The following is a 22,039-nucleotide window of genomic DNA, read 5'->3' as shown; positions in this document are numbered from 1 at the left end:
ATAAATATTAATATGTTTTAAAAATATGAATGAATTTACACATATGAATGAGTTTGTGCCTATAGAGATATGAAGAATTTTTCCCATGCATATCTTCATTAAAATTAAAAGTAAAGGATGATATTGAGGAGAAAATAATTAACTTGGACCCAGTAGGTGGAATACAGCAATATGAATGTAATAATTTTGGACCACAAAAGGGAAGGGTGTTTTATACACAAACGGAAACCAGGCAGCTTCTTGTTGCATGTCCTCATAAAGAGGTCTGCCTTCCTGATCACTGCCTTGGGTCAGACATCCTGACACTTCACAGAGGCGAGTGCTGCGGGCCTGGGAGCCTGGTGGGCTGAGGCAGGGCGCCGGCAGAGGCAACATCCCCGGGCCCCTCTGTAGCCTCCGCAGCTGGGTGTCCAGCTATGGCTCCCACAGCCGCTGAAGAGCGCTGGCCCCGCCGCCTGCGGCCACTGACTTCTTAGTGATTTTCAAGAATACATGGTTATTGACTGCAGTCACCGTCTTGTTGATCTCATGAATTTATTCCCCGTAGCTATCCTGGATTTTCTAGCCATCGAGCAATTTACACCAAATCCCATCCCCCCACTCCCCTGCCCTAATACTCCGTGAACACGATTCTTTCTGCTTCTGTGGCTTCTAATTATTTGTTTGTTAAACATATGAGTTGAGATCACACAGTATATATTTTTCTATGCCTGGCTTATTTAATACAATGTCCTTGAGATTTATCTATATTGTTAAAAAGGGCAGACTTTTTTTGTTTGTTTTGTTTTGTTTTGTTTTGTTTTAGGCCTTACTAGTATTCCACTGTGTATATATACTATCATTTATCGATTCATCTTTTGATGGACACTTAGATTGATTGTGAATAGTGCTGCAATAAACATGAAAGCATAGATATATCTTTGGCATAGACATTTTATATTCATTGACCTACATATTCAGGAGTGAGATAACTAGATCAATTGGTAGTTCTATTTTCCAGATTTTCAGGAACTAGTATACTTTTTACCCTAATGGTCTGTACCAATTTATATTACTACCAACAATGTACATGGGCTTCTTTTTCTCTGCATCCTCAGTAACATTTCATTTTTGTCATTTCATAGTAGGTGAGCTACTGTCTATGTGATATTTCATTGTGATTTTAATTTACATTTACTTGATGATCAGGGATGTTGAACTTTTTTTTTTCATAATACCTAATGGCCATTTGTCTTCTTTTGAAAAATATTTATTCAGGTCCACTGTTATTGTTTAATTGTCTTATTTTTTTTCTTATTGATGAGTTGTTCAATTGAGATATTGACAACATGTTCCATTTAAGTCTTGCAAGCACTTTCTAACTTTTGGTGGGTTGAATTTTCCTTCTCCTGGTCTTTCCCTTCTTTGTTTTACTGAAGTTTCTTAGGTGGATATAATTTCATTTGCCTAGTTTTGCTTTGGTGGTTGTACTTTAGATTCATATATTTTAAAAAATCAACCCATAAAAATGTCAGGGAGGGCCAAGGGTGTGGCTAAGTGGTAGAAGGCTGGACATGTGGAGCCCCTGGGTTCTATCCTCAGCACCACTTTAAAAATAAATAAGTAAAATAAAGGTTTAAAAATATTTTTAAATGCTGGAGAGGGTTTTTCTCTTCTTTTCTTCAAACATATTCACCGATTTAATAATTACATTTAAGTTTTTAATTTGTCCTGTACTGACTTTATTTATATATGATTTGGAAACAGAGTGTAATTTTTCTGTATTTAGTGAGCTAGATTTCCAGGTATTACCATTTATTAAAGAGACAGTCTTTTCCTCGTTGTGTATTCTCAGCACTTGTGAAAACTTATTGACTGCAAGTGCATGGATTATTTTTCTGGACTCTCATTCCATTTGCCTTTTTGTCTATTTTTATGCTGTTACCATCCTGTGTTGATTACTACAGTTTTGTCTCTAAGGCTTTATTCAAGTAGTATGATGTGTCCAGATTTGGTTTTGCTCAAGATTGTTTTAGATATTTGGGGACCTTTGTAGTTCCTTGTAATCTGTAGGAATTTTTTTTTTTTGTTCCTGGAATTTTTATGTAGATTTTTAAAGTATTTTTTGTGTCTATCATAAGTGGCATTGTATTTTATTTTTCAAGTAGTTCCTTGTTAGTGTATAGAAATGCAACTTTTATATGCTGATTTCATATCCTGCCTCATAAAAGATATTAGTTCTTTGTGTGTGGGGGGGAGGAGTCTTTAGGCTATTTTAGATATAACATCATGTCATCTGCCATTAAGGACAGCTTAACTTGATTTCTCCCCACACCCGGGCCCTTTTTAATTTTTTTTCTTTCTTTTGTGCCTAATTGCTTACTAGGCCTTCCTGGAATATGTTGATAAATTTGGTAAGTTTGGGCATCCTCTCTTGTTAACTAATAATAGAGGAAAATGTTTAACTTTTCCCTATTTCAGCATTTTGTTAGCTTGATTTTGTCATACAAGGTCATTATTTAGTTTCATTCCCTGTATATCTAGTTTGTTGAAAGTCTATTTTTTAAATCAAGCAAGTATGTTTAATATTGTTGAATGCCTCTTGTGTATTTGTGGATGTGATCACAATGGTTTGTTTACTTCATTTTTCTTATGTCGTTCATCAGAGTTATTGGTCTTTGATATTTTTAATCTCATATGGTTTTGGTATTAGAGTAATGATGGTCCAGTATATCATTTGGGAAATATTTCCTCCCCTTAATTTTCTTTTTTTAACATTTTGAGTAGGAAATGGTATTCCTTGAACATTTGTTAGAGCACAATAAGAAAGCCATCAAATCCTCGGAATTTGTTTGATGAGATTCTTTCTACTACTGATCCAAACTCCTTACTTCTTGTTGGTATATTCTGGTTTTTTCTTTCTTAATGATTCCGTCTGGGAAGGTTGTTTGTATTGTGGAATTTACCCATTCACTCTAGGTTATCTTCATAGTACTTCCTATTATACCTTGTATTTCTATGATATCAATTGTAGTGTCTAATCTTTTTATTGTATTTCAGTCCTCTATTTTCATTATATTGTCTGACTTAAGGTTTGCTTGTTTTTATTTATCTTCTTAAAAAAACAACTCTGAGTTTTTAAAATTTGTTTCCATTTGTTTTCCAATCATTATTTCACTTATTTCTGCCTTGGTTCTTTGCTTTTTCTATATTCTTTGACTTTAATTCTTTTTTTAGTACCATCAGGTCCTCTATCTTTATTGATGTAATCAAAAGTGGCTATAAACTTGCCTGTTACATGGGTTTTCTTTTACTGCAACCTACCAGTTTTGGTATGGTATTTCTAAATATGTTCCAACTCATGCTTTATTTTTTAAAATTTTCCTTTGATCCATTGGTTGTTTAGGAGCATGTGGTTTGTTTTCCATGTATTAGTGAATTTTCCTGCTATTTATTTTTAATTTCATGTCAGTGTGCTCAGATATGATACATAATATGACTTCAATATTCTTAAGTGTCTTAAAACTTGTTTTGTAAATAAAATATGATCTCTCCTGGAGAATGACCTTGTGTTCCTTCAAGAAGAATGTATATTTTCTTACTTTTGATGAAATAGTTTTTGTCTACTAGATTCACTTGTGTAAAATATAGTTATATATATATGAAATTAGTTGACTAATGGATCTAGGAAGAGTTGCCACCATTTGGTTCAAAGTTTAGTCTTATAAAAATGGAAGTGATAGCCTCCAAGCATTTTACAAACTGGACTAGAATCTGGAAGGATCATATGGCTAAGTATGTTTGCTTATTTTTATTTATTATTGTTGTTCCAGGGATTGAACCCAGTGGAGCTTAACCCCTGAGGCATAATCCCCAGGTCTTTTTATCTTATTGAGAGACAGGGTCTCAGTAAATTGTTTAGGCCCTTGGTAGTTGCTGAGGCTGGCTTCAAACTTGCAGTCCTCTTGCCTCAGCCTCCCAAGTGCATTTGCCACCATGCCCAGCTTGCTTATTTTTTTTTATTTTTAAAAAAGGTTTTTCTATTGTTTTGTTATTATCTGAATTATTACTTTTTGAGTTTATGACAAAAAATATTTTAAGTGAATAACTATTGTTCCCTTTTTCCTTTTATTATCATTCTACTGTAGTTTTTTGACTCTTTTGAACTCTACAGTCACATTAATCAAGTTGGTCATTTTAAAATTTTCTAGTACACTCCTCAATTGTTTTTGTGTAAATGTTAAATTGGTACATGATTACAGTTGCATGTTTCTAAATGAAGGATCACAAATAATTCCTAAAACTGGCTATCTAACAACTTCATATGTAACGTGATCTAAACCAGGAGTTTGCAGACTACAACCCTGGAGCCAAATTTTCCACATCACTTGTTTATGTTAATAAAATTTTATTGTATTATAGTTACTTGTATTTGTTGCTTCACACAAATTAGGCTTGATTATTTCTGATAGAATTACACATTCTCAAAAAAGTCTATTTACCATTCATACATTTAAAGATAAAGTTTTTCTTATAATAATAATGATCCCTGAGCTTAAAAAGTTGGCAAAAAAATTTACTTCAGTAAAAAGTATACCACTTTAAACTTTTCACTTTACATTTTTGCATTGATATTTTTTATTCTTCTCTAGAATATAATACTGTTCTCATTTAAAACCTGTGCTAGAGAAAACAAGCAACAGGAACTGTAAAATTATTACCACCTCAAAAATAAATGTTGTATAGCATGTGGAAATTTATACATTTTGTTGAAATTGTCAAATGTAAATTTTTTGTGTTTTTGCCTAAAATTCAGACACATATTATTCTCTCACTCACATCTGCTTAGTTTGCTATAAATGACTAAAGGTAAAAAGGCATCATAGATGCTGAAATTCAGTTATCTGTGATGCCTACTTTGCTAGCTTTAGGCACCATTAGTTTTATAAAACTTAATTGGAGATGTAATGTACCAGTATTTGAAACATTTGGTAAGATGGTTATTACATTGGGGAGTATAATTCTTTGTTATTAGTTTATTTTAGATGCAGGAAATATTGCAGTTCATTTTGACATTATTCTACAAGTATGGAGTAAAATTTACTCCATTTCAACCCCAGTATTTTTCCTTTCCCTTTGTTATTCCCTCCCCCTGTTCCTTTTCCTTTAATGATAGTTCCATTTTTTATAGGTTTTTTTTTTTTTTTTTTTTTTTAATGAGTGCCTTGTGGATATAAATTCACTGTGGTATATTCATCCATGTATGTAGCACAGTTTGATCAGATTCATTCTACTGTTCTTCGGTTTTCACATGCCTCTTCTTTGGCCCTCAGACATTTTCCTCTACCTCACTGATCTCTCGTGTGTTATCATGAAATTTCCCTCCCCCGATGCTGCATACTTATTTTCACCTAGCTTCTGCATATCAGAGAAAAATTCAAAACTTGAATGTCTGGGTCTGTCTTATCTCTTACCATGATGTTCTTCAGTTCCAGCCATTTATCAGCAAATTCCATTATTTTATTGGTAATGGCTGAGTAAAACTCCATTGTGTGTATATACCACATTTTCTTCATGCATTTCTCTGTTGAACAGCACCTAGGTTAGTTCCACATCTTGACTATTGTAAATTGTACTGTTAAAAGCATTGATGTGCCATATCCCTACAGTATATAGATTTTAGATCTTTGGCTGTAAACCAGGTGTGGGATAGCTGCATCATGGTAGAGTCATTCCTCATTCATTGAGGAATCTGCATATTTCTTTGCAAAGTGGTTGTACTAATTTGAAGTCCTACCAACAAAGAATAAGTGTACCTTTTCCTCCACATCCTTGTCAACATTTTTTAGCATTTATATTCTTGATAATTGCCATTCTGACTAAAAGGAGATGAAATCTGAGTGTATTTTGATTTCCCCAATAGCTAGGGATGTTGAACATTTTTTTCATGTATTTATTGACCACTTGTATTTCCTATTTAGATAAGTATCTTTTTAATTCTTTTGCCTCTTTATTAATTGGATTGTTAGTGTTTTGATGTTAAATTTTTTGAGCTCTTTATATATCTTGGGCATTGATTCCATATATGAGAAACAGGTGGCAATGATCTCCCATTCTGTAGACTCTCTTCAAGCTCTTTTCTCATTTTGCATGAAGAATCCCTGTGATTTGAAGTCATCCTTCTTACTGATTCTTTGTTTTATTTCTAATGCCTTAGTAGTCATTCTAAGGAAGTTGATGTATCTGCCAGTATTTTAGAGTGCAGAGCATACATTTTCTTTCAGCTGTTAAAGATTTCATAGTCTAATTCCTGGGTGTTTGATCCACTTTGGATTCACTTTTGTTCAGGCTAAGAGATAGGGTTCAAGTTTCATTCTTCTACATATGGATATTCACTTTTCCCAGCACCATTTGTTTAAAAAATGCTTTTCCTTTGTGCTGGATGTGTTTTGGCAACTTTGTATAGTATCAGATGAGAGTAGCTCTGTTTTCTATTCCATTGATCTTCATGTCTGCTTTGGTGTCAGTTACCCTGATGTTCTTGTTAGCTCTGTAGTGTAAGTTGAGGTTCCATGTTGTGATGCCTCCAGCTTTGCTCTTCCTGCTCTGGAGTACTCCAGCTCTTCTGGGTCTCTTATTCTTTTGAATGAATTTTAGAACTGTCTTTTCTGGTTCTGTGAAGAATGTCATTGGTATTTTGACAGAAATTGCTTTAAATCTGTAATGCCTTTGGTAATGTGGCAATTTTGATAATATCCTGCCTATCAACAAGCATTGGAGGTCTTTCCATCTTCTAAGGTCTTCTTTAGTTATTTTCTTTAGCATTCTATTCACTGTAGAGATCTTTAATGTCCTTGCTCAGATTCATTTCTAAGATTTTATTTGAGGCTACTGTGAATAGGATGATTTTTTTAAGTTAATGGTGTCTTTATTGGAAAAAAAAAAAGACCAACATTTACAACTTGGAATGGTTGTAAATTGTAATTTCTTCAACAGTGATGTTGATGATTGTGCTGAAGTCCACAGCCACAGCCTGCTCTGCCAGCTCCCAGTCATGGTTCAGAAGGTTTCAAAAACAGAGTCCAAAGATGCTCCCTTGATAAAAGATTTCTTATTAAAAATTTGTGTAAGTGACAACATGACATCCATTTCACTCTACCACAATGCAGAAAATGCTAAACTAACATATACAGGTATACCACCAGGGTGTCACTGTCACTACTTGGTCAGAGGATGTGAAGTACAAGAGGAGGATGACTTTTCTAATCTGTTTCAGAAGATTCATCATTGGAGTAAAGGAAAGTCTTTTATATTTGTTGTAATTGTATCTAACTATTTTGCTACATTTGATTATCAGCTTTTCTGGTGCAGCTTTTGAAGTCTCTAAATAGGGAATAATGTCATCAATAAGCAGAGATAATTTGACTTTTCCTTTTCCTTTGTGCATTCTTTTAGTTTCCTTCTCTTGTCTGATAGCTCTGACTAGAATTTCAAGGACTATGTAGAGTAGGAGTGATGGGACTGGATGTACTGGTCTTGTTCCAGATTTTAGAGAAACTGCTTTCAGTTTTTCTCCATTTTGTATGATACTGACTTGGGGGTTTTCATGTACTACATTGATAATATTGAGGGAAATTCCTTATATTCCTAGTTTCTCTAGTGTTTTAAACCTGAGTGGGTGCTGACCTTTGTTCAATGCATTTTCTGTATCTTTTGACATAATTCCATGATTGTGATCATTAACTCTATGTAGGTGTGAATTGAATTGATTGATTTACATATGTTGAACCATTTTTGCTGAGATTATGCCCTTTTGATCATGGCATCTTTTTTTCTTGATGTGTTCTTAAAGGTGGTTTGCCAATATTTTATTTTTGAATATATGTTCATTAGGGATATTGGTCTGGAATTTTCTTTCTTTAATGCATTTTTTTCTGGTTTTAGAATCAGGATTATAATGACACTGGCTTCATAGGATGGGCTTTGGAGTGTTCCATCTTATTCTATCTTATGGAATAATTTGAAGAGAATTGGCAAGAGTTCTTCTTTAAAGTTCCAGTGGAACTTGACTGAACATCTGTCTGGTCTAGAGTTTTTTGGGGGGAAGGCTTTAAATAGCTGCTTCAATTTCATTACTGCATATTGGTTTGTTTTCTGTATCCTCAATGTTCAATTTGGGTACAACACTGGCCTTTAGTAATCTGTCAAGATTTTCAAGATTTTCTAGTTTGAGTATAAATGTTCAAAATATTTTCTAATGATTTTATGGATTTTTGAAATATTTCCCTTGCCTTCATACCATATTTTTTCTTCACATAAGAAAGTGCAATTCCACTTAACAGAATTATATAGTTTATGAACTTTCTACTTCATCATGGTGTTTGGAATATTAGTATAGTCAATGGCATAGTAAACATCTGCTGTTTAATATGTGATGTGTATCACAGTTTTTTGTTGGTACTAATGTTAAATGCTGACCCAACCATTCCTATATAGGTGACAGTGTTATAGATATTAAAGTAGACACTGGATATTTACCTAAAAGCTGTGCATCTATTCTTAACATTAGTGTTATTCCTGGCTCCCCTCTTCCTCCAAGAGAAGTTGTAAAGTATTTGGGACAATCCAAATTCGCTCTCCATAGAGACAGTCAGTGGACTTGAACCTTTCTTTCCCTGGCCCTCAGGGTATCTGAGAAGGGCTATGGCATCCAAAGTGCCTAGGCTATGTGTTCACTAGAAGTGGGTAAAGTTGATCTCTTAGTACCATTTTTGTTACTACTATATCCAAAACCAAGTACTTGGAAAGAAAATAGGTTTATTTATCTCACAGTTATGGAGGCTCCAGATATCAACTTAGCTCTGGTGAGAACTTCATGGCTGGGACATGAGAAAGAGAGAGAGAGAGAGGGAACTGGGAGGGATCGAGATTACATCATCAAACAAGAAGCCAAAGGGGGAGATCAGGGGTCACGATCCATCTTGTAGCAATTCACTCCCTCAAGATCTGACTGAGGAGTCCCCTGAGAACCAGCTTAATCCCTTCTGAGGTAGTACCCCAGTGATCTAGGGACCTTTCACTATTCCCACCTCTTAAATGTTCCACTACTTACCAGCATTGTCACAGCAGGGACCAAGATTCCAGCACATGAACCCTTAGGGGACACACTCAAATTATGTTCTAATTCCAATATTTGAAAGAAACTGGTAGAGAGGGAATAGATCTTAGTCATGAAGTCAGAGTTTGGAAACTTCTGTGGGTTTTTCAGAGAGCCAGTCACATTTTTATCATTATCACATTTAGCACTCGTGATTCTTCTTGTCACTCTGCTTTGTCCTGCATGCTTTGAGTGAGTGACCTGCTCTCACTGTGAAATGGCACAGCTTGGACTGGAAGTTGCTTGTCCTGATTTCTGAGACCTCTCTCTCCTGGCTTAAGATGTGCACCCAGGAGACTAGCAACACCCCTGGCCTTGGTGGTTAGTGACAGATATGACCATGGATACACTGACTCAGAGTGCATCACAGGACAAATGCTGCACTGGGTCATGTCCCCTTCTCATCTGTGGCTGTTTGAGGGTTCCTTGCAAAAGAAGATGGATCCCCACCCCAAACTGGTCTCAGCTGTTGAGGTTGATAATACTGCACACAAAGAACTAGAGGGCACAGAAGGTTTATTGCTCACTTAGTGAGGCTTTCTGGGGAAAGCAGTGAAGTGCTCAGGCAGGTCCCCACATTTTTTAAGAGAACATAGAAAAGAGAGTGTCCTGGGATTTTATGGCATTAAGGTAATATGGTCATGGTGAGGGTCATGCACATGCACAAGGATGATCGCAAGTTGAAAGCCAGCTTCAGCAACTTAATGAGGCCCTAAGCAACTTGACAAGACCTGGTCTCATTCTTATTTTCTTCCCAACTCATGTAAAGCAATTCTTTTTTTTTTTTCTCTAAAATAGAAATGACATCGTTTATTTTTTGTTTATTTTTAAGTAGTGCTTTTCTTTGTATTTCATATGTAGAAAAGATCATATTGTAGGATAGTTTTCATCTTTCTGTATGATACATGCATCAGTTTAAAATAAATATAATAGAAAATGTTATGAAATAACCCTTGTCCTTCCTGGTGGAAAGGGGATGCTTTGATGTCTGATGTTTAATTCATACTGCTATGTGGACACCACCTCCACCCTGGATAATTTATTGATTTTTGAGAGTAAGAGCTCAATTGAAAGGGAAAGTTCTATAAGGACAGAAGATGAAGGCTGCCATAACCAAATTTGTATCTTGCTGATTACTTTTGATGAAGGACTATTTTGCTGTGCTTGTTTTATTCCAGGAAGCTTGGCATAGCCAACTTCCTTGCAACCTATTTCAAGGAGCAATGGAACCCAGATCATGAGAGCTCCCCACCTGCTTTGTGCCAGCAAATGCTTACTGAAACATGATCATAACTCCCCATTTTCTTTCTGGAAATTATAGGGTTTGGAAATGACTACAGTGGGACTTAGTGAGGTTCTGCTCTATTTAACCTGAGTTTTTCTGAATACAGCTTAAAAGCCATTAGTTCTTATTCTGTGTTCTTGACTAATGAGAATAATTGATTCCTGTCTTCTTTTCACATTACCTATTTGTGTTTTTATCCATTAAGTTTTCCCTTTTATTTTATTTTATTTTTTTAAATTTATTTTTATTGTAAACACGTGGGATATATGTTGTTTCTCTGTACATGAAGTAAAGGCATACCATTTGTGTAATCATAAATTTACATAGGGTAATGGTGCTTGATTCATTCTGCTATTTTTCCCTTCCCCCCTCTCACCCCTTTTCCCTCTATATAGTCCCTCCTTTCTCCATTCTTGCCCCCTCCCATCCCCATTATGTTTCATCATCTGCTTATCAGTGAGATCATTTGTCCTTTGGTTTTTTGAGATTGGCTTATCTCACTTAGCATGATATTCTCCAATTTCATCCATTTGCCTGCAAATGCCATAATTTTATTATACTTTTCCAGCTTGCACCCATCAACCAGGTGTAAAGACTTCTGAACCATAAACTCAGGTTAGTCAAAGCAATGTCACCACTTCTCGTACCAAGTTTTTTATTAGTCTGACCCAAATACCTGCCAAGACTCTATTAGAGAAGGAGTTTATTTGGGGCTTATGGTTTCACAAGTCTCAGTCCATAGACTGCTGATACCATTGCTCTGGGCTCAAGGTGAGACAGCACCTCATGGGAGAAGGGACCAGAAGAGGAAAACTGCTCAGCTCATATGATATCAGGAAAAAGAGGGAGAGAGAGAGAGAGAGGAAGAGACCTTAGGAAATGTACCCTTCGGCATGGTCACAGTGATCCACCTCCTCCAGACATGCCCCATCTGCCTATAGGTACCACCTATTCAGTTCATCCAAATTAGGATGAACTGATCAAGGTACAGGTCAAATTAAATTATTTTAGTTCTGAATGTTCCTGTATCAATAAGAGGTTTTTTGGAGAAATTCATATGCAATCCATAACAGGTCGCTCTCTAATTGTCCAGTTCCTGGCTCCAGAGTGGTTTAACAAAGGAAGGTAATATTCCTAACTACAGAAATCTGATTTAAAATAAAGGCAGACAGGAATGTAGATTTAGGACCAATTAGTTTTCATCTCAAAGACATGATCACAGGCAAATTGTTTGCTCTTTCTAGTATTTAAACAATCTCTTGAAGGCAATTGCTTCCTTAGAACATTCCATAGTATTTTAATATCAAAGTATTGCAAAATACAGGGAAAACTGTTATAACAGTTGTGGAACATTCTAATTTTATTCTTCATGACTCAAATAACTAATAATTTGAATAGTTTATGTACTTTTATCCATTTGTCTATGTTATTTAATGAAGTGTATTCAGACATTCCAACCTCTTTAAATTTGCTTGACTTATGATTTTGCTGGAAGCATTCTTTATATGCTTTAGTTTAAAGTCCTTTATAAGCTGTGTTTTAAAAAGTCACACACTATGTGCATTTCTAGTGTGAAGAGCAGTTAACTTATGTTTTGATAACTTACAATTTATCATTTGTTCAGAAATTATTGCTAACGTATAACCTGTCTGGTTTTTCTCTCCATCAAGTTCTAAAAGTTTTATAATTTATACATTAGTTCTTTCATTGAAGTTGACATAATATTTATATATTGCATATGAAATATGGACAGAGCTTTTCTTTGCATACATCCCAGTGTTATTTGTTGACAAGATTTTCTTTTCCCTAATAAATTCCTTTTGAAAATTTTTTTTCAATAATCAATTGAACTTAAAAATGTGGGTCTACTCTGGACTCTCAGTTGTTTTGCATTACATTGATTTGTGTACCTGTATAGCAATAGGGTTGTTTTGATTAGTATACATTGATAGTATATTGGAAAGTATAAGTCCTTTCTCTTTGTTCTTATTTTTCAAGTTTCTTCTAAATTCCTTACATTTGCATAATGTCCACTTTAAAATTCGCTTGCAGTTTTCTGTATAAAATCCTCAGGTTATTATGTAGAAAAAGGGATTGTCTAAAGGGGATTGCCTAATTCTGTTGAAGAATATGACTACCTTAGCAATAAAAGAAGTGGATGCAGGTTTCTGTAGCAGGCCTGATGAAGACCTCACTTCTACCTTCTCCCTGGGCCACCTGGGGTGCTCCGCTGCAGGTGGTGGGCAGGCTGGGGTCAAGGACATGTTGTGACCTCTGCCATGCAGAGGCCTAGAGCCCTGGAGGCTCTGCCTATTGGATGGTCAGGTGAGCCTCTCCCCACACCTGGATGACTGGATCACTGTGCCCTGTCAGAGCACTGACTCCTAAGTGTTGCCAGATCTCCAGACCCAGTCCTGTCCCACTGAGGACTCTGGGTGATAAGGAAAGTGGCAGAGGTTGCCCAGGAGCTTGGTCAACTTGAGCCTCCTGGCCCCCAGAACTGGGCCTTGAGCAACCTGCCTGAGCCTACAAGTGGGGCAAAGGCCTTAACCATCCTGGAAAGTAAGGAAGCCTCGGTCCACAGTAGTTGGTCTTGGTCCTACCAAAGAGAGAAACAGTAGAGGAACACGCCACATTTGCCAATTGCAAGTGTCTATCAACCTGGAAGATTTACTGTCCTGATTGTAGAAAACAGGTATCCATAACATGTAAACGCTGCTCTGAACTTTGCCCTGAACCTTTTAAAAGAAGAGGACAAGGAGAACAGGACTGTGAGGAAGAAGTCTCTTGTCAGACTGCTTATATGTAAACCATTCATTTATTAGAACTACTGTTTTGTGTGTGCATTTTATTCCTCTTTACTATATATATAGTTGACAGTGCTAAGATTTTGAAATATCTGGTCTTTCCAGGTGGTCTAAAGTGACTGATATATGATATGTTAAAAGTACATGTAGTAAAATATGACACATTTTATAAATTTCTGTTGTTAAAATCCTTAAAAATTTTTTTTTGTGGGAATGCAATAGCCAAATCCCCTATTGAGTAGTAAACATTTGTGCTGGTTCTCCACAGCACCATATGGGTATGCTTATGATGAGGCAAGAGTAATCATTGGTCCTGAAGTCTATGCAGTGTGTACTTAGTGTATATAAATGACAAATGAGTCCTAATCTAGTCTTTCTAGATGTTAAAGAGATTGCCAGTGTATGATCAAAGTAAAATTAGTAAAACACAATTTTATGTTTTATGTTATAATTCCTAGGAAAGATTGTCTTCTGAAAATTTGAACATTATAGCCTACTGGTTCCATAAAGACCAGAATGTTTGTATTTTAAAGACATTTTGAAATTAGAACTATTACATGCTTGCAGTTTATTTGCCACTGTGTACCTAGTGGACAAATTTGTGTCCTTACTTGAAACATCTAGACCTCTAGATGTTTAGAAATGCCCAATGTATAGGTAGTAAAATACCACTTTGTATGTTAATAGTAGAGGTAGTAAATAAAGCATTTTATAGATTAAAAAATTAATTTGATCCATAAACATGAAACATCTCTCTCTCTCTCTCTCTCTCTCTCTCTCTCTCTCTCTATATATATATATATATATATATATATATATTTATATATGTGTTTTGAGTTCCTTGTATAGTTATTATTTTATAAATCATTCACATCTGTTATAAATGCATTGCTACATATTATACATTATATATTATTATAAAATAATCTTTTATTTTGATTTGTGAATTACATTGCTACTCAGCATCAAATTATTTTTTGTATACTGGTCATATATCTTTGAACACTAGTTAACTAGTAAATGCACATATATTTTATGACTTTTGGCATTTTCTGAAATTTCCTCCAGAGACAACTATGTGTGTATATTTTTAAACTTCTTTTCCCTTAATATTGCGTTGGCTATTCCCTACAGTGAGATGTTGCATAGAAGTAGAGTAGGTAGCTCTGCTTCATTTCTGAGCTTGAGGGAAAAATATCTAATCCTTCACCACAAATGTAATTAGTGTTGTGTTCTCTTGAGGTGCTACGTGTTTGAAAAGTTTACAATTTTTGTGTGCCAAAAGTTTTAAATATGATTGGATATAAGATTTTGTCAAATAATTATACTACCTTTGTAGGGATTACTAGTTGGTTTCTATAAACACATTAATTTACTGTAAATTACTTTGAATGATATTCAAATGATAAGGTAACTTTGCATTTCAGGCTAAATTTCTCATTGTTCTAATGCATTGTTTGTATACATCATTGACATTGGTTTTCTAAAATTTTATTAAGATATTTGCATCCATTTTCGTTTGGGTGTTGATTGTCAATTTCTTGAGTTATTTTGCAAATGTTTTGATAACTGTGGTAATTCTGACTTCAGATATGAGAAGTTTTCACACCTCTTTAATTTTTTGGAATTGTTTGTAAAGAGCTCTGATATCTTTTTCATTAAGAGTTTGTTAGATTTTACCAATGAAATTCTTAGCTTGCTATAAAATGCCACTGAAATGCCATGACATATTGCAATGTGATTCCAGACTTTTGGGTTCCAGGTCATGATTCTATCTGTGGCTATTTAATACCTTGCTGTCTTATTTTGGTTGCTTTATAATAGACTATGGTCTTTGACTGAGTGACTACATTAACTCTCACCTTGGTCATCAAATGCATCTTTGATATTTGTTTCCATTGTTTTTCTATATATTCGATTTTATTTTTTCCACATTTGTTGTTGGTGCACTATAGTTGTACATAATGATGGAGTTTGTTGGTACATATTCATACATGTACATCATATAACTATATCATTTAAGCAATATCACTCTTTTAACACTTCCCCATCCTTTCCACCTGCCACTATCTTTTTCCTTTCCTCTACCCATCTATCTTTGATTTTCACTAGATCCCTGAATGTCCCCTCATGCCTTTCTTTTCCTTTTCCTCTCTAGCTTCCATATTTGACAGAAAAAATACAATCCTTGACCTTCTGAGTTTGGCTTATTTCACTTAGCATAATGGTCTCAATTTTTATCCATTTTCCTGCAAAGGACATAATTTCATTTTTATTTATGGCTGAATATAACTCCCTTGTGTGTGTGTATATATATATATATATACACACACACATGCCATATTTTCTTTAACCTTTCATCTGTTTATGGACACCTAGGGCTGGTTCCATAGTTTGGCTCTTGCGAATCATGCTGCTGTAAACATCGGCATGCATGTATCACTATAGTGTAATGACTTTAATTTTTTAGGATAAATACCAATGAGTAGTGTAGCTGGGTCATATGGTGGTTCCATGTCTAGTCTTTTGAGGAGCCTCCATACGGATTTTCATAATGGTTGTACTAATTTACAGTCCCACCAACTGTGTAAATGTTTTCCTGTTAAACACATTCTCTCTACCGTTGTTATTTGTATTCTTGATGACTTCCATTCTGATTGTTGTGAAATGAATTTCAGTGTAATTTTGATTGGCATTTCCTTAATTGCTAATTATGGTGAACAATTTTTCATATATGATGGCCATTTGTATTTCTACTTTTGAGAAGCGTCTGTTTAATTGATTTGTCCTTTTGTGAATAGTTTTATTTGGTGTTTTGGTGTGAAGTTTTCTGAGTTCTTTCTATATTCCAAATATTAATCTTCTGTCAGAAGAATAGCTAGCAAAGATTTTCTCCCATGCCATAGGTTCTTTTTTCACATTCTTAATTGTTTTCCTTTGCTGTGCAGAAGCTTTTTAATTTGTTGCCATCTGTTTATTAACTCTTGTTATTATTTCCTGAGCTTTAGGGGTTCTGTTGAGAAAGTCATTGCCTGAGCCTATGTGCTGGAGTTTTGACCCTACATTTTCTTCTAGGACTTGTGTGGGTTCTTATCTAATTTCTAGGTCTTTGATCCATTTTGAGATGTTTTATATGCAGGGTGAGAGATAAGGTTCTGTTTCCATTCTTCTACATATGGATAACCAGTTTTCCACGCACCCTTTGTTTAAAAGGCTGTCTTTTCTCCAATGTCCACTTTTTGCCATCTTCCTCAAGGATCAGATGACTGTAAATGTGTGGGTTTATCTGTATTGTGTACCATTATTTTTATGTTTTTTTTAAATGTTATTTTTAAATAAAAGTTTTAATAAATTAATAAATACTAATAAAATTTCATTACAATTGTCTTTTGAGTGGCAAATCCAAATTTCATACATTTATGGAGTATAACATGAAATTTTGATATATTTATATGATGTAGCTTAATTAAAGGAAGTAATTATCATTTTTATCATGTTATTTCCTCATCATTTTATGGTGAAAGATTTTAAATTATTCTCTAAGTCTTTGCAAATATACTAGAAATTATTGTTGTCTGTAGACAATAGATTTCAAAATGTAGTACTCATTTCTCCAAAATATGGTACCTTTGGATCAACTAACCATCACCACTATGCTACTCCCACACCCTCATTGTTTTCTCCTTACATGAGTTTGACTTTATTAGATTCCACATACAAGTGAGATTATTAGGTGTGGCTTATTTTCCTTAGCATAAAGCCCTACACATTCATCCATGTTGTTGCAAAGGAGAGGGTTTCCTCCTTTTGGAGCATTAACTAGTGTTCCATTGTGTGCATGCCACATTGTCTCTATCAATTCTTTTGTTGATGGGCACTTTAGTTATATTCATATCTTGCCTACAATGAATAGGGCTGCAATGACTGTGGGAATGCAGATGTCTCTTTGAAATACTGATATCCTTTCCTGATAGGAATACAAAGAGTCATATTTAAATATTTAATTTTCTGTGGATGGGACATAAAATATAATTGAAAACCACCTATTTAAGTTGGTGATAGCAGATTTACTAATTTTAGACAATTACTATATGTTTTCTATGGATAATTAATCACATATATTATCACTCTGCCTGTAAATGTTGGTAGAATTTCTTATTAATACATTTTTTTTCATTCTTGGCCTTAGAATTCTGGTTCAATTATGAATAAGAATTAATAACAATATTTCCCTTCAGTACAGAGGACCAGCTTCATATTTTCTTCATTATGTTTATACCAGTATTTCTCCCTGAAAATATTTTTAATTAGAAGAAAGAAAAAAGTTACTTATTTCTACAATTTACCAAGATGTTTGTGTTGAATTTTATCAAACTGTATTCCAGATTTATTCAACTGATCATATGACTTCATTTGTTTTTTTAAATCAGATGTATTCACTGAAACGTTAATGAGAAAGCACATTTTCATTTCCAGAGTGACAACATAGTTGGGCTGAAATTTCCCTTGTGATTGACTTTTGAATTTGTTTTGCTTATTTTTGTTTTTTTTCCAAATATTTTATTATTTTGAAATACTTTTATTTGTTTTTTTTTATTTTGTTCTTATTTGTTGTTTTTTAACACAACTTCACATTCAATTTCTGAATGAGATTAACTGGTAGTTTTCTTTCTAGAAGATCTTTGCCAAGTAAATGATTATATTAGACTTTATGAAACAGGTGAGACATTTTTCCTTTATCAACCATCTAGAATGATTTGTGTAAAAATGATTATTGTTAAAGTTGTAGAAGAATTCATCAATATAGTTACCTGATCTAAGCTTTTTCCTTGTTTATTCTTCCTGGAACTCTCCCTTGTTCTGTGTGAATGGCTCTAATGACATTTGCCAGTACTTTAGAATTTGGAAGATTCTGTCTTATGTGTCACTACTGGCAGATTTTGATTTAAAAGGAATGAATCAACATTGTTTAAATTTTGTGACTGCTTTGTCTCTATATTCCTCAAGTTCCCTTATTAATTTGATATCTATATCATTCATAGTGATATCAGGTTTTCTTTTCCTGAGAGTGATTATTTAATGATCTCTAAAAAATGATACCTTTTTGAATTTCACATATGATTTTTGAATCCTCATTAAAAAAATTTTTAGTTCTAGATGGATACAATACCTTTATTTTATTTATTTTTTTATGTGGTACTTAGGATTGAACCCAGTGCCTCACATGTGCTAGGCAAGTGCTCTACCACTAAGCTATAACCGCAGCCCTGAATCCTTTTTTTTTTTTTTATCACTTTCTGTGTCAATTTTTTATTGACGTGTGATTCTTACTGGCTCAAAGTTCAATACATCATTGCAACTCATTTTCTAATTCCTTTTGTATTTATTACTGAGCTGATTATTCATTATTTATCAATGTGACCAATGAATATGAATATACTTTGAGTTCATCGGCTGATGAATCTGATGAATTTGAACTCCAGTAAACTCCTTGATAGGGCAGCAACACATTGAGAAGGCAGTTAATACAAAGATGCTACAGGATCCAGAGGTGTAACTTCTAGTACTGACTGAGGACAAATCAACTTTGACAGATACATTGCAAAGCAAAAAGAGAAAGACCAAATATCCAACTTTCTTCTATGCTCCATTAGATTTTAATAATTTTCCATGGAAGCATCAGTTTTCTGTATGTTAACATTGTTCTGAGATATGCAATTTTATATAAGTAAAGTGCATGTTTTCTCTTTTTGTTTCCATCTGCTCAGTGAGGTCTATTAAGTGTTTCCTCTTATGTGTTCATTTGTATTTGATGTCATTCTTGATGATCAAAGTACACTAAACCAGTTTTTATTTTTAGTCATATGTATATTTCCTGTCAGACTGCAAAATTTATTAGAAATGACTACGAGAAGATGCATTGGGCTTTATGGATGTTTGTTAAACAAAAGTCTGCAAGGAAAAAAATCTGCTATGCTTGCAGAAGCAACTCAAGAAGATGCAAAAAAAAAAAGAAAAAAAAATTCGGCAAGATAGCATCTGAGAGAAAAAGGAGACTTTACTTACATTTAGTTATCACACTGCAACCTGAAGGAAATATTTGCTGAGAATAATCAGTAATTTCTTCAATACACTGATTTAAGTTGAATTCTCTCTTGGGTGAGCCGAACCTTCTTGAACCAAACATTCTTAGTTTTGTATGAAAACTGCCCATTCGATTAACATAAATTTTATTTTTATTTTCTTTCTTATTCCAGATTCAATAAACATGAATTTTAAAACTTATATATTTCATAGATTAACTGGATAACTTAAAAGTAATTGTTGATTACCATTCTGTATTCATTCTTGGTAATATAATGGAATTACGTAAATATTTTTTATCCTGGAAGTGAAGCTGGAATTTCCTAAAATAACTTTCAAATTATTTCTGTCTTAATGTGATTGCTTCTGTAAACATAATGCCCGTCTAGTTTATTAATCACAATTACAGTGTGCTGTTTGTACTCCTGCACTATTGAATACCTTCACTGATGCATTAACTCAGAACACTTAAAATTCATCTTCTTTTCCCTTAACTCTATCCTCATAAAATCTAACAAAGTTTAGAGTTCTTGAATATTCCTTCCTACCAAACATGATTAATGATATTGTATAGTAGTTAAGTATATGGACTTTGGGATCTGGCAAATCTAGGTTTTCCTTTAAATGTTGCCATTTTTAAAGTAGTAAGTTTAGTAACTTAAATTTACTTAAATTTTACAATGTTGGGTCACTGAATTTCTAACATGGTAATTAGGATATACTACTTTACATTCTCAGTTTTATATGTATAACATGTGAAAGTTATTAAGTAGAATTCTAAATAGAGCGAGTTTAATTACCATGTACAGTCTTTAAAGTTTGTGTTTTCTCATAGACAAAGAGGTGAATGTCTTTTGAGTTATATTTAAATATGGGTGCCTAGCATCATTTGATCAACTTCTTAAATAGTTGCTCCTTTTCCTGTGCCTTTTCTCTCCCCATATATCCTCTTCTTCTATTCCACTGATATCCCTTCCATTTTCATAGACTTTTCCCCATTTTCTTCATTTGGCTCTAGCTTCTGCATATGAGAGAAAAACATTCTGCCCTTGACTTTCTGAGTCCGGCTTATTTCACTTACCAAGATCTTCTCCAGATCCATCCATTTTGAGCAATGCCATAATTGATTCATATGGCTGAGAAAAAATCTATTGTCTATATACCACCTTTTCTTCATCTATTCATCTACTGATGTGCACTTAGGCCTGTTCCATATCTTGGTCTTGTGAACTGCAGTGTTACAAAAATTGATGAGACTGTATTTTTGTAGTATGCTGATTTAGTTCTTTTGAATAAAGAGTGAGGAGTGGGATAGCTGGGTGGTTCCATTCCCAGCTTTTGAGAAGTCTCCATACTGTTTTCCAGAATGATTTTATTAATTTGAAGTCCCCATCAACAATGCATTGAGTGTACCTTCTTCCCCTTGTCCTCTCCAGCATTTATTATTGTTTGTATTCCTGAAAATTGCCGATCTAATAGAAGTGAGATGAAATCTCAATGTGGTTTTCACTTGGATTTCCCTGATTACTATAGATGTTGAACTTCTTTGATGTGTTTCTTGGTCATTTGTGTTTTCTCTTTTGAGAAGTGCCTGTTTAGTTCTTTGGCCCATTTATTCATTGGTTTATTTCTTTATTTTTCAGTGTTAGGTTTTTGGGGTTCTTTAAATATTCTGGATATTATTCCCCTGTTGGAGGAGCAGCTAGAAAAGGTTTTCTCCTATTCTGTATGCTCAGTCTTCATGCTCTAATTGTTTGCTTTGCATGCTAAACTTTGATGTCATCCCACTTGTTGATTCTTGATTTTCTTTCTTGAGTTTAAGGTTTTCTTCAGTCATTTGGCAACTGAGTAAATAACTTTTAGTATTGACGCTGTCTTCTCTTTCAGCAGTTGCTAAGTTTCTGGTCTAATTCCTATGTCATTGATCCACTTTGATTTATTTCTGTCCAGGTCAAAAGATATTTCTTCTGGATACGGACATAGAGTTTTCTCAGCACCATTGGTTTTAAGGTTATCTCTTCTCCAGTGTATATTTTTTTCACCTTTGTCAAGTATCAGGTGACTATGTGGATTTGTCTCTGTGTGTCCTGTACTATTCCACTGGTCTCATGCATGTTTTGATGTTTTTGTTACCTTAGCTCTATAGTCTAATTTGATACCAGATATTATAATGCCTTTAGCATTTCCCTTCTTGCTTAGTATTGATTTGAGTATTCTGAGTCTTTTGTTCTTCCAAATGAATTTTAGAGCTGTTATTTTCCAGTTTTGTGAAGAATGTGTTTGGTTTTTCCATTAGATTGAGTTGAATCTGTGTAACAGTTTTTATAATATGGCCATTTTGACAATATTAAAACTACCCTTCAAAGCACAAGAAAAGCCTCTCCTACTCCTTGTTCTTTCCTCCCTTCTCCTTTTCTTCATATTATCCTTGAAGTCATTAATAGTTCTAGTTAAGTATTTTTAGCATATCAACTATTCCTCCTTGACAACTTGCTACTGCCTCCTCAGAGATTCCTTGTAAGCTTCTGTAAGACAATTACCTATGGATCAGAGTAATTAAACTTATAAGAGTCATCTTTCCAGTGGGTCTTTCTGTGGGAGAAAAAGCCTTGTTTGTGTCACAGAGAGAGAGAGAGAGAGAGAAAATAGCTGGCACTAAGAGATTAGCAAAAGAGGATTAGTGAGAATAACCTAGTCAATTTCTATCAAATACTTCTCAATGGAAAA

Source organism: Sciurus carolinensis, chromosome 5 (assembly GCF_902686445.1).
Source record: "Sciurus carolinensis chromosome 5, mSciCar1.2, whole genome shotgun sequence".
Lineage (NCBI taxonomy): Eukaryota > Metazoa > Chordata > Mammalia > Rodentia > Sciuridae > Sciurus > Sciurus carolinensis.
The sequence above is the reverse complement of the archived record's forward strand: the minus strand, read 5'-3'. Positions refer to the sequence as shown.